Source organism: Suricata suricatta, chromosome 7 (assembly GCF_006229205.1).
Source record: "Suricata suricatta isolate VVHF042 chromosome 7, meerkat_22Aug2017_6uvM2_HiC, whole genome shotgun sequence".
NCBI classification, from domain to species: domain Eukaryota; kingdom Metazoa; phylum Chordata; class Mammalia; order Carnivora; family Herpestidae; genus Suricata; species Suricata suricatta.
In genome coordinates, this window is record NC_043706.1 from 43,761,287 (window position 1) to 43,781,518 (window position 20,232).

Genomic DNA, 20,232 nt, shown 5'->3' on the forward strand with positions numbered 1-20,232 from the left:
TGATTTAAGACAAGTTTGAGATCCACTAAAATTAATTGTTGTATGTCTGTCCTTCTGGCAGCTGTGGAAGCTTCACATTTTCTTTGGACATCATCAGACGCCGCAGCTCCTGGAGTACGACTTTAATGCTATATGAGTTTTGCCATTTTGCTAACACTGGTATGCTCCGTGCATCCACCATTCCACTGGAATTATTAATTCCATTCATATTAATTTTGGTTACAAATCTAACTGATGGAGGAGCTTCTGGGTATTTAGGTCCACATTCTACTTTCAGGCTATATATTCTGTTTTCATAATTTGTCCTTGGTGGCCCAATAATCATGCCTGTCCACCTTGTAAGTGTCATATCTTCGTCATCTTCAAGGCCCCAGCTAACCGTACCATCGCCTACTCCTTTTTGTCCTTCTTCAAGTTCTTCCAACAAGCGAAAATTACGAGGAACTTTAACTCCTGTGGAGACCGCCATCTTCTCCTGCAGCCCGACGCCGAGCATCCAACTCTTGATTTCACCTTGGGTCATGATCTCACAGTTTGAGTTTGAGCACTGCATCAAGCTCTGTGCTGACAGCGTGGAGCCTGGTTGGGATTCTCTCTCTGCCCCTCCCTGACTCATATGTGTGCTCTCTCTCAAAATGAATAAATAAACATATAAAAAATTTAGGGACACCTCAGTGACTCAGTTGGTTAAGTGTCTGACTTTGGCTCAGGTCATGATTTCACAGTTCGTGAGTTTGAGCCCCACATCAGGCTCTGTGCTGACAGCTCGGAGCCTGGAGCCTGCTTTGGATTCTGTGTCTCCATCTATCTCTGACCCTTTCCTGCTTGGACTCTGTCTCTGTGTCTCTCAAAAATAAAAATTAAATTAAAATAATTTAAATTTGATCTTTAAAAAACATGTTGTAAGTATAATAAGAGCAGGAAAATCTCCTTAGAGCTTAGAATCATGGCATATAGTACAAGATGAAATATCCATTAAATAAATATTTGAATACATAACGTTTTTGGTGAGTTTTTTTTACTCCCTTTATTTGAATGAATGATTTCTGATACAATTTTGCGATGTGTTTGTGCATTGCAAATGATAAGTAATTTTATGTAAAAAAGTTACTTCTCAGGTCAGTTTATTTTTTTTAATTTTATTTATTTTTAAGAGAGAGAGAGAGAGAGAGCATGAACAGGGAAGGGGCAGAGAGAGAAAGAGATACAGAATCCGAAACAGGCTCCAGGCTCTGAGCTAGCTGTCAGCACAGAGCCCAACGTGGGGCTCGAAACCATGAACAGTAAGATCATGACCTGAGCTGAAGTTGGATGCTCACCTGAGCTGAAGTTGGATGCTCAATTGACTGAGCCACCAAGGCGCCCCACCTCTCAGGTCAGTTTAATATCAAATTTTCAAAGTTTCAAATCAATATATATAATAAGAAAAGATAGTCTGTACAATGAAGTTGGTGACCTGTCCATGAGATGTTATTATTTGAACATGGCCATTAGTGACAGAGTTGAATAGATATCACACAAAGACATGAATTTTTAAATACCATTATGCAAGGAAGCCATAGATGTTATCCTTTTCTCCCAGGAGTGGGACATGCAATTAGAGTTACAGTTCTCCTAAATTGCTACATCGTCTTCTTTTACATGGTGACATCACTTTCTTGTCACCCTTCTGGATGCCGTGGCTCAAATCAATAAAACCATTCTGGGTTTCTACAGTTGGCAAGAATAGAGTATCATACCCTTGTCTTCTAAAGGTTTCCAAGTTTGCTGTAAGGCCACACTAGTAGTTACTTAAGCACAACAGAAGTTGAGAAACCTGTACAAGTCTGTGCTAGAAAAATCTAAGAACTTTGGTTTGTTTTTTAATAACAGGCAGAGTCCTGGTATTCTCATGGCTAGTTCTTTTCTGTTGTTCTTATTTTAAAGATTTCAAAACTTGAATTGTTTGAGGTTCATGTTGCTTGTTACCTTACAGTACAATTGGCATTACACCTAAATGTATGTCCAACCCCTCATTATAGTGAGGACCTTGATATGGGGAAATTATCATGTTATTACTGTCAATCTACTTGGCCCTTCATATATTTCTAGAAACTATACTCTAGAAACTGGATGTGAATATTCCAGAAACTGCAGTCTAACTTTTCTCCATTTGTGGTTCAAAATCCGATTTGGAATATCAACCTTCGAAATTAGTCAAAAATAGTCGCTGATGATGATGGTTGATTTTGTATTTTAAACACTTTATATCCTCTCTCTTCATGCCAGAAAGAAACAAAAAACTGTTAACTACTTGATCAAAGAATGAAAAAAAAATCCATTTAAGTTTCATTCAACAACGTCGACGCTTCACTGCCCTCAGCTCAGCTTTCTTTTCTTAATTTTGTGTATCTGGTGCTCCTTCTGCACAGATATTTGAAGATAAGACTGATTGAAAAGAATATCCTATTTTTGTTTGTTTTAAAGTTTATTTATTTATTTTGGGGGGGGAGGGTCACAGAGAGAGAGGGAGACAGAGAAACACTAGCAGGCCCTGCACTGCCAGCACAGAACCTGATGCAGGGCTCAATTCTACAAACCACGAGATTATGACTTGAGCTGAAACCAAAAGTCAGACACTTAACCGCCTGAGCCACCCAGGCACCATGGAATGTCCTGTTTTGTAAGGTAGCTAGTAAGAATTTAAAAGTTTGCCAGTTGGCAATCGGCTATAATTTTTCTTTCTTTCATGCTCAGTGTTGACATAACAAGGTGAATTTAATCTCCTAGCCAAGTTTTACTAACACAATTCTGGGTGGAGAAAGTTCTTTCTGATCTCTGCTATTCCAAGAGCTATAGTCATTGAAAATTTTCCATATTAAATTACATGGTAGGCAAGTTATCTTCAGTTTTACGCTATCAAGCAGACTTTGACAAAGTACTTTGTATTTCCATTTGTTTCCCTAGGGCAATGGTATGTTGCTCCAGCCACCATTATCATTTCCAATCACTGAGCTCTCAGAAGTTAAATGAAACGAGAACAGTATTGATAGCATTTTGGCACCCAACAAGAAGCCATTAGAAATCTCTGAAAGTGCACATAAACCTTCTTGCAGAGTCTAGGAAATAACACATCAAATGAAATTGGCATCCAAGATCATTAAAAAAAAAAAAACACAAAAATCAACAGACACACACAAAAAAATAGCAATAACAAACCAAAACAACCCAATCCTTACTTGGCTGCAGATTTGAGATCTTGTGAACTTGTCAGAAGCAGCCAGCTAGGTCTTGTGACTCACAGACACACAATGCTTCCACTGGGAGCACAGACAGGTGGATACAGATTTGATCTGTTCACCGACTTTGTTCTTAAATATATCAGACACCGGTTGTTGGAAGACAAGGCATTGGCAGAGGAGAATTCTACTGCGGAACCACCCATGTAAGACAATGCCATCTGTATCTTTCAACCAGTGCTTATAGATTCAAAGTAACTCTGAAAAAGGAAAGAAAATGAACTTTCAAATCAAGTGAGTTATGTGACAGCAAGCTCAGTATGAGAGATTCACTTTTAGGGGTGATCTAGGTAAGACCTAAGTCCATTTTCACCATCATTGTGCCTCAAAGTCACACTGGTGCTCCTTCCTTAGAGATTGTGAATTGTTGACCCAACAATTCCATTTCTAGAAGGGGGAGGCAAAAAAAATTTCACTTTTCATTTTGTAGTTTTATATCCAGTTTGAATTTTTCCATTTCTATAAATATATATATTAATTAATTTGAGAAGCATTTGTCATTAATGTGGACTTTCCTAGCCATTTCCCACTTGTTAGTGGTTACAGTTTTTCTAGGTAGTCAGAATATCAACATCAAAACAGAAATCTATATGTAGTTTTATTTATTTAAAAATTTTTTTCATGTTTTATTTATTCATAAGAGAGAGAGACAGAGCATGAGTGGGTGAGGGGCAGAGTGAGAGAGGGACACAGAATCCGAAACAAGTTCCAGGCTCTGAGCTGTCAGCACAGAGCCTGATGCGGGGCTCGAACCCACAAGTGGTCAGATCATGACCTGAGCCAAAGTCTGAGGCACCCAGATGCCCCTCTATGTAGTTTTAAATGTATGGGACTGGCATTATAAACTTTTATGATAAAAATGGATTTGAAATTTGGAAGTCTGGTCTGTAAACATACAAGTGAGTAAGTTCTATAACTGCTCAGAGTTTCAGATGCTTCAACTGTAAAATGGGTACTTTAATACTGTACTTGTTTTTTGAAGTTGAACATAATCCATGTAAAGTAGTTGTTGTATAGCAGGTGTTCAATAATGGTTTGTAGTTATTATTCACTCTAAACAACTCCCATTCCCCCCCCAACACTGAGATAGTTTCCAGATTATTGCATTCATTTATTCATATCATCTTTTCATGCAAATATATGGGTTTTAAATTTACAAATGTAGAAAATATATGAACATTTCCATAAAGGAGTATCCCAGTCTGACCCCAAAAGCAAATAGGAGTTAGAGTACTGGATCCCTTTTAGCTAGCAAATGTTCTCTGATCCTTTTCTGCCAGATTTTCTTAATCACTCCGCCCCCTTTGTATACCTTGCTTTATTTTTATATTTAATTTTTTTTGAGAGAAAGAGAGAGAGTGGGAGGGAGGGGCAGAGAGAGAGGGAGACACAGAATCTGAAGCAGGCTCAGACTCTGACTCAGGGCTCGATCTCACCAGCCACGAGATCATGTCCTGACTAGAGTTCAAACACATAGCCAACTGAGCCACCCAGGCAACCCCCTTCTTTTTTTAATGTTTATTTTGAGAGAGAGAGAGAGAGAGAGAGAGCGCACAAGTGAGGGAGGGTCTGAGTGAGAGGGAGAGAGAGAACTTTAAGGAGGTTTGATGCTCAGCTTGGAGCCTGCCATGGAGCTTGATCCCATGACCATGAGATCATGTCCTGAATAGAAATCAAGGGTCAGATGCTCAACCATGTGAGCACCCAGGTGTCCCTGTGTACCTGTCTTTTGTTTATATATCACCACAGCTTCCACAGCTTCATGAAACTCAAATAATGTTCCAGTAGGTGGTGTGTTTTTTGATAGGAGACAGATGGATTTGGGGTAAGCATGAGCCTTTGTTGTTGCTGAAGGTGATGGTGTTTCATGCCTACCAGGTAGATTACAGTCCAGGGACCGAAATAAACCAGGAAACAGATAGATTGTACTACTATAATAAGTAGCTTGTGTTTGGGGCTTCATGGTTTTTTCAATATACTTTCCCTCATTGAGTGAGGTTAATGCTGTTATTTAGCATTCTCCTGCCAGCTCTGGAGAGGGCCCCCGAGTCCCTCATGGCTCAACCAGCAGCAACAGCATCACCTAAAAACTTGTTAGACATCCAGAATCTCAGCTCCCTTTCCCAAATGCTGAATCAGAATCTGCATTTCAATAACTTCCCTGGATGTAGGAGTCAGTACAGTTTGAGAAGCTCTGACCTAGGGAATATTTACTCTTTTACTCACCAAATGCCTAGACTGTTTTGAGATGTCTTTCCATTTGAGACTTAGTTCAAGACTCACAGCATACAGAATAAGTTTACTAGCTCTGCTTGGTGGTGTACAACATTAGTGATCTTTTACTAACTTTGGACGCACTAGGTTCACTGAATGGGAATAGACAAAGTTATTGTTTTGCTCTTCACCATACTTGTGTCAAGATATTCAGAAGGTTTTGCTACTCTTTGAGCCTCACAGTCACATGCAAAATTATGAAATCTTTCCCAAGTAGTAATACAAGAGATCAGGTTGTTAAGGGCAGTGATGGGATCTGCTTTTGCACCCATTTCTTAAAAAGTTTACAAGATTGTGGCCAATGGTGTGGAGATGCATTTACTTATTACTCTGTCACTTGTTTTATCACTCAGCTGGGACCTCCTGCTCACTATGAAGTTTTTGGTCAATAGATAGCTTTACATCATCAGTTATTCATATATTGTTATACTTTTACTCATTTTGGATTGTTTGTAACTCAGAGACAAAAGAAATACTATGAAGTTTCTGGCAATAGCTTTACATTATTCAGTTATTCATATATTGTTATACTTTTACTTATATTGGATTGTTAGTAATTCAGAATCAAAAGAAATATTGACGATAAAGTACAAGATTATCAATGAGGACCAGAAGTAGGACACTAATTCTCCAAGTCTCAGATTAGTCCTCTCCAGACCCATCAGATACAGTCATCAAATCAAGTTCTTAAATAGTACATCCACATGTACTGATTTAAAAAAAATCAAACTTAAATACAAAACTGTTGCAAGGATTATTGCCACCAGGATTTTTCTATTATTGGCGTGACTACTCCCACATGTGTCATTTGCAGGAAGGTGCTTACAATCTCTCTTACCTCATCATTTGTAAACAAAACTCAAAAGAAAAGAGAGCAGTTGATTTTCTTTTAAGTGGAAAATGCAAACATTCAAAACACCAATTTATAAGAACATTTATCAATTTTTGATGCCTAACTTAAATTTTTCTCCAAAGTAAATATAATATGTAACTTTTATTTTTTTTAATTTTTTAAATGTTTTATTTATTTTTAATACAGAGAGAGACAGGCATGAGAGGGGGAGGGGCAGAGAGAGAAGGAGACACAGAACTGGAAGCAGGCTCCAGGCTCTGAGCTAGCTGTTAGCACAGAGCCTGACGCGGGGCTTGAACCCACGAACCTGAGATCTGACCTGAGCCAAAGCCGGAGGCTTAACCGACTGAGCCACCCAGGCGCCCCAATATGTAACTTTTAAAATGTATTTGTTGGTAAGTAAATATTCCTTATAAAAATAAAGTGATCTAATAATTATCTAATAATCATTTAATTAATTTAATTATTAGATAATTGGATAATTCCTATTTGTTAAACAGGAAAAGACTGGATTTCTTTACATATGATGACTCTTATTAAGGAATATATATGATGAAATGAATTTCCTAACACAGTATTAAATACTATGTATGCTGACCTAAAATACAACATTTTACATTTAAAACCTCTTCTTTGGTATTTGAGTTTTGTTTCTTAAAAAGTCTGTAATGCTGTGGTTATGGGACCCAGATTCACTTGTTTATTACTTTGTTACTTTGTTTGTCACTCATCTGAGATCTGCTACCCATTATAACAATTTGTGTTACATCATAGAAAAAGGTGAGATTGTTTTTATTTTTCAGTGAGCTCTATGTCCAATGTAGGGCTTAACTCACAATCCCAAGATCAAGAGTTTAATGCTTCAGGGGTGCCTGGGTGGCTCAGTCAGTTAAGCCTCTGACTTCAGCTCAGGTCAGATCTCACATTCGTGGGTTCGAGCCCCGCGTCAGGCTCTGTGCTGATGGCTAGCTCAGAGCCTGGAGCCTGCTTCAGATTCTGTGTCTCCCTCTCTCTCTCTGCCCTTCCCTACTCATGCTCTGAATCTCTCTGTCTCAAAAATAAATAAAACATTAAAAAATTAAAAAAAAAAAGAATTTAATGCTTCACCAACTGAGCCATCAGGTGCCCCAGGGTGAGATTATTTTAAATTCATTTTTAGGTAATCATTTTAAATTCAAGTTTAGGTAATAATCTATTACTGTGAAAAGAGTTTGAGGTCCAAAACCATTGAATAGGCTTAAGTAAGTGCAATTTGCTAGGGTGTCTTCCATCTTCTTTCAAATTCTCTTACTTTTCAGATACCCTGGGCCTTCCTGCTGTCTCCACTCTACTCCCTGTGAAAATCTGCTGTCCTGGAATTTGCTGAAAAATTTACACCCAGATAAGACCAAGGCATTTAATGCTGTTTGATGTTAGCTTGTTTTAATAAGGAGAAAAATCTCAGATACTATTAGAACCCAAAGTATTGAGAATGAACTGGGCATGCACGTTGATAGGTTGGGAAAACTTGACGCTACCTTTGAAGTCACCTGCCTGCTTCATTTACTTGTAAGTCCTGTCTAGCTGCAAAATGTTTCTACTATTTACAAGATGATTCCACGTATCCATAGTATCAATATCAGCATGCTGCAGACCTGTCTTTGTCCTTGGCTCTACTGGAGATTTTTACATTAGTGAAGACCCATTTCCGACTTTCAGGTGGCATGAAACTGATAGAGTGGGTGGGTTGAATGGCAGTGAATTATAATCCAAAAGAAATGGATTGCTAAGAGCCGAATTTTACTTTTAACGGGGACAAAATGAAACCCCAAATCCTACTACACCAAAGGAAAAGATGGGTACAATACAGTCACTGAAAGTGCTCATTGCTTCATTAATAGAAGTAGAGGGTCTAAAATGGTGGGTGGTAAATTTTCTCTTCTGTACTACTCAGGACATCTGATGCATTTAAAAAGTTTGTTGAAAAACCTTGAATGGAGGCTATCAACCAGGAGGGGAAAGAGATATAAAACATATCCACTGGAAAGGGCCGAAGGAACTGGTCGTGTCAAGCTTGGAAAAGTGGAGACTCAGGAGTAAGAGGCTATCTTCACATTTTTAAAAAGTAATCTCTATCCCTGATGTGGTGCTCGAACTCACAACCCCGAGATCCAGAGTCATGTGCTGCACTGACTGAGCCAGCCAGGTGCCCTCTTCTCATATTTAAAGGGATCAATGAGAAAGGGTTAGACTTATTCTGTCATGTCCTAGAGTGAAACACAGTAATATAAATAACTATCATTCAGAGGTAACTCTATCATTTAAAGAAAGGTTTTTTTTGCCTCAAGGAGTAGCTAATTCCCAATTAAAGGTAGGCTTGAAGGATAGACTCAATTTTACTTGGCAGGCATAGCTTCAAGACCCAGATTTACAGTTGGACTGAATGCCTTTTATGGCCCCTTTCAGCCATGAAACTCTGCCACATTTCTATTACAAAATTACAGGGACAAGGCAGCTAAAATAATCAGAGTAATCAGACATGTAGGTTTACATGGTATTTCTAAATCTTGGGTAAATTTCTTAATCACCTGCATAGTATGTTAAGATTTCTTTTCTATTAAATCATTTTCTATTTCCAGAACACCCAAACTGAATTTTTGCTTTACATTAGCGAATAGACACGCTTGATAATTCTTTGCACTAGGATACTTTTTGGTGACAAACTTCTGCTTTTATAATGCAGATAAAAAATTGCCATACTTCCTGCCTTCAAAATTTCTCATCCATCAATATATTCTTTGAAGTAATAATCTTTTAAAAATATTAACGTTTATTTATTTGTTTTGAGAGAGAGAGAAAGAGCACAGTTTGGGGAGGAGCAGAGAAAGGGAGAGAAAGAATCTCAAGCAGGCTCTGCACTGTCAGTGCAGATCCTGATGTGGGACTGAACCCATGAACTATGAGATCATGACTGGAGACAAAATCAAAAGTTGGACACTGAACTGACTGAACCACTCGGGTGCCCTTGTAGTAGTAATCTTTGATGTCAAAGGTTATTGGTTTCACTGACATTATGTTGATAAAGATAACAGACCAACTTTATCACGTTATTTCTGAGTAAAGTAAAACAATGTGCTGATGTCAGGAAAATGGTAACTTTTGTGTAATAGATTTAATGTGTGTCGCATTTAAGGCAGAGCTGCCTTTCACTATTATGAATCCTGAGTCAAGAATGGTTACTTTGCACACTTACAAAGTGTTTACTATGTGTCAGACAGTGTCCTGAGGCTTAAAAATATCAGTTCATTTGATCCTCAGAACACTAAAAGGTATGTATTATTATTATGGCCATGTTATTAAAGGGGCACATAGTGAGGTCAAGTAACTTGTCCAAGGTCACACAGGCAGTAAGTATCCCAAGTGCCTCATAAGATGGCAGTAAGTCAGTCCTCATGGTCACAGTACCCTCGCTTTTGTCTCTTCTAGCCAAAACCAGGCCAAAATCCCTTCTGAGGCATGCTTCAAAACTAATTTTATTTCTCCTCTATTTCATTAAAATTAACATTTCTGGTGCATGTATTTCAGACAGCTAAGGAAAAACAGAAATCTGATTGAAATGAATGATACTAAGGGGCATTAAACCACGAATAGATAGATGCTGGCTGAAAATAGTTGGTGCGTGGGTTTTTACCTTGCTACTTTGCAATAGCTTCAGACTTTAGGAGGGCCAACTTCAGGGTATAGCAGAGGGTCCGAAATGCCAACAATCTAGCTCTGCTTTTCTAAATCAGGGTTGTCTATAAATTTTCGTTTGGAAAAATAAAGGAGATTCTGCTGCTTAAAATAATAATAAATAGAACCATTGCCTTAATAAACTTGCTGGCTCTTCTGCCCCTCCCTTACCTGCCATTGGACATATTGCTTCCACCGCCTCCCTGATAAGGAAGAGCTTAGGGGCTCCCAAAACAGAGCACAGCACCTCTGTATACAAAGAACTTCAGGAGGAATTTCAGGAAGTAATCTTTTTAAGTTTTTGTTTAAATTCCAGTTAGTTTATTTAATTCCAGTTACATAGTGTTCTATTAGTTTCTGGTGTACAATATAGTGATTCAACTCATCCATACATCACCTAGTGCTTGTCACAAGTGCCCTGCTTAATCCCCATCACCTATTTTTTTAATGTATTTTGAGAGAGAAAGCGAGAGAGAGCAAGAGCACAAGCAGGGGAGGGGCAGAGAGAGAGCAAAAGAGAGAATCCCAAGCAGGCTCCACACCATCAGTGGAGAGCCCAACACTGGGCTCCATCTCATGAACCCAGAGATCACAAACTGAGCTGAAATCAAGGGTCAGATGCTTAACCAACTGAGCCATCCAGCCTCCCCCCAATCACCTATTTAACTCATCCCCCCCACCGCTCACCCCTCTGGTAACCACCAATTTGTTCTTTATAGTTGAGTCTATTTCTTGGTTTGCCTCTGTGTGTTTTTTTCCCTTTGCTTGTTTGTTTGGTTTCTTAAATTCCACAGGTGAGTGAAATCATATGGTATTTGTCTTTCTTGCGACTCATTTCACATAGCACAATACTGTCTAGCTCCATCCATGCCATTGCAAATGGCAAGATTTCATTCTTTTTATGGCTGAGTAATATCCCAGTGTGTGTGTGTGTGTGTATCTTATTTATCCATTCATCAATTGATGGACACTTGGGCTATTTCCATAATTTGGTTATTGTAGATAATACTGCTATAAACATAGGGGTATATGTATCCCTTTGACTTAGTATTTGTATTCTTTGAGCAAATACCTAGTAATGCAATTGCTGGATCATAGGTGTTTCTGTTTTTAACCTTTGGAGGAAAGTCCATACTTTTTCTCAGAGTGACTGCACCAGTCTGCATTCCTACCAACAGTGCAAGAGGATTCCCCTTTCCCCATATCCTCACTAACACTTGTTGTTTCCTGTATTGTTGATTTAAGCCATTCTGACAGGTGTGAGGTCATATCTCATTGTGATTTTAAGTTGTATTTCCCTCATATTGAGCATATTTTCATGTGTGTGCTGGCCATCTGGATGTCTTCTTTGGGAAAATGCCTATTCATGTCTTCTGTCCATTAACTGGATTATTCATTTTTGAGTGTTTTTTAATTTTTTAAATGTTTATTAATTTTGAGATAGAAAGCACCAGTGGGGGAAGGGCAGAGAGAGAGGGGACAGAGGATCGAAAGAGGGCTTCATGCTGACAGTGGCAAGCCCAGTGAGGGGCTGGAACTCATGAGCCATGAGATCATGACCTCAGCCAAAGTCAGACGCTCCACTGAGCCATGCAGGCACCCCTTGGTATTGAGTTTGATAAGTTCTTTATATATTTTGGACATTAACCCTTTATCATATATGTTATTTGGCAAATATCTTCCCCCATTCCATAGGTTGCCTTTTAATTTTGTGGATTGTTTTCTTTGCTGTGCAGAATCTTTTTATTTTGATGAGGTCCCAATAGTTCTTTTTTGATTTTGTTTCCCTTGCCTCCAGAGATCAGGAAATAATTTTGGGCAGATGCTTTCAGCCCCTCAGCAATGTGAAATCACACTGCAGAGGTGACTATCTTGGCAACAGGATATTCTGTTTGATACCTGGTGCCAATAGCCACATTTCCCAGCAGCCTGGCTTTAAAAATGATTGACAAAGCAAAACTTTTAATACTGAGCAGAACAGGAAAGTCACCAGCCACCTCTATGCTTCCACAGAAACATTCCTCCTGTCCACCTTAGAAAAGATCTGAGTCATCTGGGTGCCAGGATGCCTTGGCCCCAGGCTGGTGGCCTTTCTCCTGCTTCCTGTGGTTCTTGCTCTTAATCGAGATTGTATCTGGAAGTGTCTACAACTACTTTGGTGGAGTCGGATTTCTGGTCACGGGTCAGATCACTGCTTGAAGCAGTTTCTTCCTCCACACCCAGTGAATTCTGCAAGGAATCATAAGGATACATGCAGGTTTCTAAAGTCACATATTGGGGTATTGAGAGCAGTGGAGAAATGCCTTTCTGGTTCTAGTCGATGATTAACTTTTGAAGGTAGCTTTTCTACAGCTTGTCTGTGTGTGTGTGTGTGTGTCTGTGTGTGTGTCTGTGTGTGTGTAGGACATAGAGGACCCATTTAAAGTATTTCTACACAAAGTTACATACTGCTTTTCCTGATCAATTAATGACCCAACTCCACTGGTTCTAGTTCTATTGACTATCATTGAGTCAATAGTAATATGAATAAATTCCAGAGATCTGCTATACAACACAATGCCTATAGTTAGCAAAAAGGTATTGTGCACTTAAAATGTCATTGAGAGGGTCAATTTTATGTTACCATAAGAAAAAAAGGTGAGGAGAACATAAGGAAACGTTTGGAGGTGATGGATATACCTGCATTTGGTGATGGTAACAAGAATATATATGTATGTCCAAACTAACTAAATTGTACACATTTATTATGTGCAGCTTTTTCTATACCAACTCTTTCTCAGTAAAGCTGGAAAAAAAGAATGAAGTCCCATTTTCCCAGAAATCCCTTAACAAGTGTAGAGGGGAATTCAGCGTACCTACTCCCAGATGCCGCATTGTGGTCAACAGCTGACTAGGTAGTTTTCCATTTACTCATTTAGCCCCTGGGAGTCCACAGTCCAATTCAGTGACATATGCCCAAAGGAAACAACAACCCGATTACAGTTAGAGCTGTATGCCACATTTCCCAGAGAGAAAGCCTCAGGTTCCCATTTCTACTCAATTCCTACTGGTAGATTTCATTCGATATTACTAACAGTGAGACTCACATCACTATAGACACCGGAAACATGGTTTGAGCATGGGAAAGCAGATTTCATCAAGACCTTTATAATAAAGGTTTTACACGTGCTTGGTGATTATTAAATGCATCCAGCAGATTTGCCCTCTCTTAAATTTCAGTTCCTCATTTCAACTGAAGGTTCAGACTCTACTATTAGAAAGACCAGCTACTAACCCCAATGTTGCATAAATCAACTCAATATCTTCCCCAGCCAAAATACCACTTCCTCTGGATTCCCCATTTCTTTCCCTATTTCATTAAATAAAGCCTTTTTCTAGTCCCTCAGGCTCAGCATTATGTTTAATTGACTCCTCAAAATATTTTCATGGTTTAACAGATTTTAGTTCTGTAAGACATCCTGCCTACAGGGATTGTGGTTCCTGCCTATAGAGTTCAGTCCAAATGGTCAGCTTTACCCAAGTGATTGATAATTGAAAGTCTTTTGTGTATATGTTAGTTATCTAGTCACACTAAGAAATGAGAAAGTAACAAATGAGAGGAAAATTCAGAGTAAAGAAAATATGTAACAGTAGAGGTGAGTTTTTGCACACAAGTGATATCAAAATCAGAAAAGTAATATAAAAGAAAATCTAATAATTATCAATTACTGCTGTACCTAACTACATTCTTCCTCAACTAAACCAATAGAAAACATTAATTTCAGCAATTATAATCAATGTGGTTACCCTGGTCTGTGGACTAGCTGTATCAGAATCATTAGAGATCTTTTTATTTTTATTTTAGTTTACTTGGTTTTGTTTTGCCATTTACTATTTAAAAATTATTTAGTTATGGGTGAACCTGGGTGGCTCAGTTGGTTCAGTGTCTGACTCTTGATCTCAACTCAGGTGGTAATCTTGCAGTTTGTGGGTTCAAGACCTGCAACCTGCTCTAGGCTGACAGTGTTGGCAGTGCAGAGCCTGCTTGGCATTCTCTCTCTCTGCCCCTCCCCTTGTTGCACACTCTCTTTCTCTCAAAATAAATAAACAAATTTAAAAAATTACTTAGTTTTGAAAAACCAATACATGTGCAAAGTACCAATTTCAATAGCTATGAAGGACATACAGTGAAAATACAGCGTCTGTCCCATTACAGCCTCCAACCACTCCATCCACTGTACTGGTTTCTTGTATCTCCTTCCAGAAATATACCGTGAGTGCTCTTAGCAGGTATCTTGGTTAAGTTGCCTAATATCCATTCTTTAATCTCTTGCTATTATGCCTTCCCGAGTTGCAGAAGCTAGAAAACTAAAAATAACATTGCCCAGACTCTTCTGTAACCAGAGTTCCTGATGTGATTTAGGTTCCTCTAATCAGATGCACTGGCATAACACTTGATTTTGAAACTGAGCTAAGTGAGGAGAGAGAGCAAGAGGCATCCATTCTGTTGGTGTGAATAATGGTAGAAGCCACACAACTCAGCAGTGTAGCACGGGATTTCCAATTTAGCAGAGGCAGCTTTCTGATGGTGGCAGAGGTGCTGCTGCTTTTCCAGACAACAGCCTCACCCCCAGCCTCCAGATTCCACGTGTATATACATACCTGATTATACCAGTATCGTCAGCTTTCTGGTAACCTAGTTTTGCACTGTGTTCTTTGGAAATGACTCCAGGAAGCTTAGCTGAAGTCCAGTTAGTTATTCAACCACAAGTTCTGAGGCCATTGAAATAGACTCATTTCTGCTTAAGCTACCTGGAGTAATCCTTGAATTGAATCTTGGCTTATAAAATGTATATAAATGTGTATACTATAGTCAGGAGAATAACGGCCCTCCAAAATATTCATGTGTTCATCCTTAGAGTCTGTGAACATGCTACATTAAATAACCGGGAAAAAATTAGGATGGATTAATGTGGTTAATCAACTGATTTTAAGATAGAGAGAGTATCCTAGGTTATTCAGGTGGGCCCAATGTAATGACAAGGATCCTTAAAAGTAGAGGAGAGGTGTAGAAGTCAGAGGAAGATATGACTATTTAAAAATAATTGGAAAGATGCAAAGTTGTTGGCTTTGAGGATACAGAAAGAAACTACAAATCAAGAAGACTTTGGTGGCTTCTAGAAGCTGAAAAATGCAACAAACTATATTGAGCATAAAAAATAAATATTAAGAAAGAGTTTGGAAAGAACATTAAATCCTTGTTGTGCTGAAATTGTTTACAAGGTTTTAAATAACAATAGAAGAAAATAAAGATTATGTTTCTCTAATTGCATTTTTTTGTAGAAGTGTCGGGAATGTTGGCATTCATTGCATTAAAGAAATAAGGTTTATGAAATATGTTTAATTTTTAGTAATTTCTTTCCAATGAAATGATTGATCTTTCAAGAAAAAAAATCTTATTTGGAAATTCTTTTCATGCTGTGATGAGAAATGAAAGGCAGGGTATCAATTGTACCATTTCAATATTTCATGGAGAAGAAAAACTTCAAAATCACATACAGCATAATCCATATTATCTTCACTTAGATGTAGAAAAGATTTTCAAGAAATAAAAAAAAAAAGAGAAACAACCAATTTTCTCTTTAACCAAGCAACAGAAAAAGATTTAGAAAGAAGTCTTTGATAGTGAAAAGGTATAATTATCTTTGATAATTTGTTAATCTTGGGGCGCCTCGGTGGCTAGTCAGTTAAGCATCCGACTTCGGCCTGGGTCATGATCCCTCCGTTTGTGAGTTCGAGCCCCATGTTGGGCTCTGTGCTGACAGCTCAGAGCCTGGAGCCTGCTTATAATTCTGTGTCTCCTCTCTGCCCCTCCCTTGCTCACACTCTCTCTCTCTCGAAAATAAATAAATATTAAAAAAAGATAATTTGTTAATCTATGAAGACGCTGCTTTAGTCGATTACCATCAGAGAAGGAGGGAAGCTTGAAAACTTGGTGGCAATATTACAGCAGCATCCTATCTGGGCGAAGCTAGTCTAAAAGTATTTTGGCCACCCAGTGACTATTGTTTTAATATTGCAAATTTGCATAACAATAACCATAAGAGCAATCCAGCGGGTAAGAGTGCTAAGAAATTATTGTTCCTGGGGGTGCCTGGGTGGCTCAGTCAGTTTAGCTTCTGACTTCAACTTCAGCTCCCATCATATGGTCCAGGTTCAGTTAGAGCCCCGCATCAGGCTCAGCACAGAGCCTGGAGCCTGCTTCAGATTCTGTGTCTCCCTCTCTCTCTGCCCCTCCCCCACTCATGCACTGTCTCTCTGTCTCAAAAATAAATGTTAAACATTAAAAAGATATAAAAAGAAATTATTGCTCCTGCCCTATAAAACTAAACTAAAAAATTCAACTTGTAGAATTTTCAGTAAAATTGGAATAATAATTTTTAAGGAAGAATTGGCTTTTATTGATATATCATTTTCAAATTACTCAAACTTATTTATTCACTATTCATAAAATAATTGTATATTTTGCCCAACACCAATCGGCAAAAAGTTTCCAAGATTGATGCGTTTCTTGTTCAATTGGAATCATAATTTTTGTTTTTAAAATTTTTTAAAAATTTATTTTAGAGAGAGAGAGACAGCAAAGGTGAGCTAGGGAGAGGGCAGAGGGAGAGAGAGAGAGAGAGAGAGAGAATCTCAAGTTTGCTCTGTGCTTCGTGCCTAGCCCAAAATGGGGCTTGATCTCACAACCTCGGGATCACGACCTGGGGGAAAACCAAGGGTCGATTGCTCAGCCGACTGAGCCGACCAGGTGCCCCATAGGATAATAATTTTTAATGAAAAGGAAAAGTTCAGATTTGTTTGTTTATGCTATTATTTCAATTTACATGGTTATACCCAGCTTTGATCATGAGTTCTGATGAAGAATGATTTTTAATGGTTGCAATTTAGTCAAAATATGTGTCTGGCAAACTTTTAATGCTCAGTCAGGCTTGGTAATAACATATTTACTGAATATTTCCATGTGCCAGGTCCTGGCTAACTTACAGTAGAAAGATAATATCTGCACAGAGTTATACATGATGATTTACTAACAGCTATGATACCTAGCCTAGGGCTTCTTTTTGATATTGACCCAGGAACACTATTTCTCCTACCATATGGACTAAATTCAAAAGATTATTAATACTCAGTTTTGGTAGCTGTATAAACTGTTGAAAATGAATAACTGGTGCAACATTTTTAGATGGCTTTTGATCTAGAAATTCCACCTCTATGAAAAATTTCACACAAATGTGCAAAAGCATTATGTACAAAGATGTTCACTGAGGTAGTATTTATGCTACCAAAAAATAACACAACCTGGAAATAATTCAAAAAACCATTAATACAGACTTGGTCATGGTCAGGAAAGAAATGGAAGGCACCATTTGAAGCAATGCCTTGATAGGGAAAGAAATACATTGGCATGGGAATATGCCTATTGATGGTCTGAAAAAGCACAATTGCAGAGCAGTATATGTAGTATAATTATAAGCCATTTACATGTAGGAACATGAACACAAATTCTGGTTAATATAAACCACACTGTTAATAGTGGGTTCTGAATAGTTCTGAAATGTGGGATTCTTTGGGACTTTCACCTTTCACTTTACACATTTTTGTACTGTTTGAATTTGGTACAATACGTATTTTTTTATATAACCAGAAGAGATGCATAAAAATGTGGATACGATTAAATATGAATTAAAGAATAGGCCAATTTTAAAATTTATACTGGATTATTTGCTTTCAATTTATTCATCCCGTGTCTTGGTTAAAACATTCTCCTTTCAGCATGAATAAATAAGTGAATGAAAGAATGAATGAATGAATAAGACAGCTTCCCTCTCAGGCCTCTTACTGTCTGACATTTCTCTCAATAAATTTGCTTAGAGAGTTCCTCTTTCTCAGGGTCTTCCCCCACAAAGGAAACCATCCCCATGTGCTTTCAATTCCTGTCTCTACAAAGTGTCTGCTATGAAGTTCCTTTCCCTTTGATTTTGGGTTAAATAATATTCAAATAGACCCATTAACTAACTAACTAACACTGTCCTTTGGGGAAGAGAGATCCAAATGTGATCTTCCATTAGAAATGGTAATTCCCGGGGCACCTGGGTGTCTAGTTGGAATGGCTCAGGTCATAATTTCATGGCTTGTGAGTTTGAGGCCCTCATGGGGCTCTGTGCTGACAGCTCAGAGCCTGGAGCCTGCTTCAGATTCTGTGTCTCCCTCTCTCTCTGCTCCTCCTCTGCTTGCATTCTCTCTCTCTCTCTCTGTCTCTCAAAAAAAACATTAAAAAATTTGTTTAAAAAAAAAAAGGAATTCCTACAATGCTATTCTATTGGCATAATATCCTGTCCCTCTGATTCGTCTTTTAACAAAACCCCTGCTGTGTAATGATCACATCTTTCTGCCTTCCAAATGTTTTATTTGTTTAATGGGATTCCAAAACATGGAACCTGTCTCCAAATTCTGGGTTCTCGTTTCTAACCTCATTTGAGGTAAAACTGCACACGGGTAGTGAGTGACTAACTTCCTAATCAGCAGGTCATGACTTCTTTTGCCTACACCTTGTAGTGTCGTAACCGGCTGGTTTTCTTCATTCTTTGGACACTCTTTTAGGGTGAGAGGTAAGGTTTGAAGAACACGGTGAATTCCTGATGTAAAGAGAGCGTGCGCAAGCACAACCGCCTCCCCACAGAGACGGGGCTGATGAAACCCACACTTCACCTTTGGGCGGACTATGGGGTAGATAAGACTGCTTCAGCATTTCTCTCCCACTACCAGCATTTATTTCACTACTCTCTCCCACTCCAGAATTCTGAGAAAAAATTAAGCTTGTAATAAAGAGGATGTATTTATTCTGAATATACTTCTTCAGGTTTTTTAAGGTAACATTTCTAAGAACTTCAGGGATGTAAAAATTAACTTAAAACTATTTCTTGTTTATTGGGCTGTCTTCACTGAAAAGAGATAAGGGACCACTGAGTTAAGCAGATATCTTAGGTAATCACATCTTGGCTAATCATCTACAAGAAGAGTTTGTTGCAGAGTGGTGAATAACTTCTAAGACCGCGTTCATAAGAAGGAAACTCTGATCTAATCACCAAAGTGATTGCTTGATTTGAAATCTCAAAGACACAGGGACATAATTTAATGGTGTCTTTCTATTGTTAAATTTAGGACATAATTATCAAGTACCTCCTGTGTGTGAATAGCTGACAAGACTGCAGAACATAGGGAGGACATAGTTCCAATTGTCAAGGACATTGCCACGGTAACAGGAAATGAAAGTTGTATGACCCTAGCTATATTACAAAAGAGAGCCCACCAAATGTTCTAGAAGTATAAGGACAGTGCTTATGAAGAAGGGGAGCCCGCTTTTAAGAAAGGAGTCATGTGGCAGGTGGCACACCATAAGTAATACAGATGATTTGTATTGTGTCCTTGGGAAATGTGGCTTCCTTCCTTACACCGTAAATTCCTCGATGGTAGGAGCCATGCCTCCTTCATTACTTCTCTACCCATCTATACAAGCACCTTGTACAGTGCTTGGCACAGAGCGGTCTTCAACGAATGCTTAAAGGTGGGGAAAGAATTTGACATCAAGTATCTACTCTGTGCCTTTTCTGGTTGATCTATACAACAGATCTTTGAAGAAAGGTTCCTTTTTTTTTAAATTTTTTTTAATGTTTTATTTATTTTTGAGACAGAGAGACAGAGCATGAGCTGGGAGGGGCAGAGAGAGAGGGAGACACAGAATCTGAAGACAGGCTCCAGGCTTTGAGCTAGCTGTCAGCACAGAGCCAGACGCGGGGCTTGAACCCACGAATGTGAGATCATGACCTGAGCCGAAGTCGGACGCTCAACCGACTGAGCCACCCAGGAGCCCCGAAAGGTTTCTTTAGATACTCCTACCTCTTTTTTTCTTCCTCTTTTTAAAAAATTATTTCATTTATTTTTTCAAGTAGGCTCCCTGCCCAATATAGGGCTTGAACTCACGACCCTGGGATCAAGAGTCAGATGCTCTACTGACTGAGCCAGCCAGATGCCCCATTTTTGCTCCTCCTCTTTAAACAAAAGAAGAAATCATAC

General features: G+C 38.6%; 1 pseudogene; it reads right to left on the reverse strand.

Annotated features, from left to right (window-relative positions):
* Positions 1–31: 31 nt before the first annotated feature.
* Positions 32–507, reverse strand: LOC115296543 (annotated as a pseudogene).
* Positions 508–20,232: the final 19,725 nt, after the last annotated feature.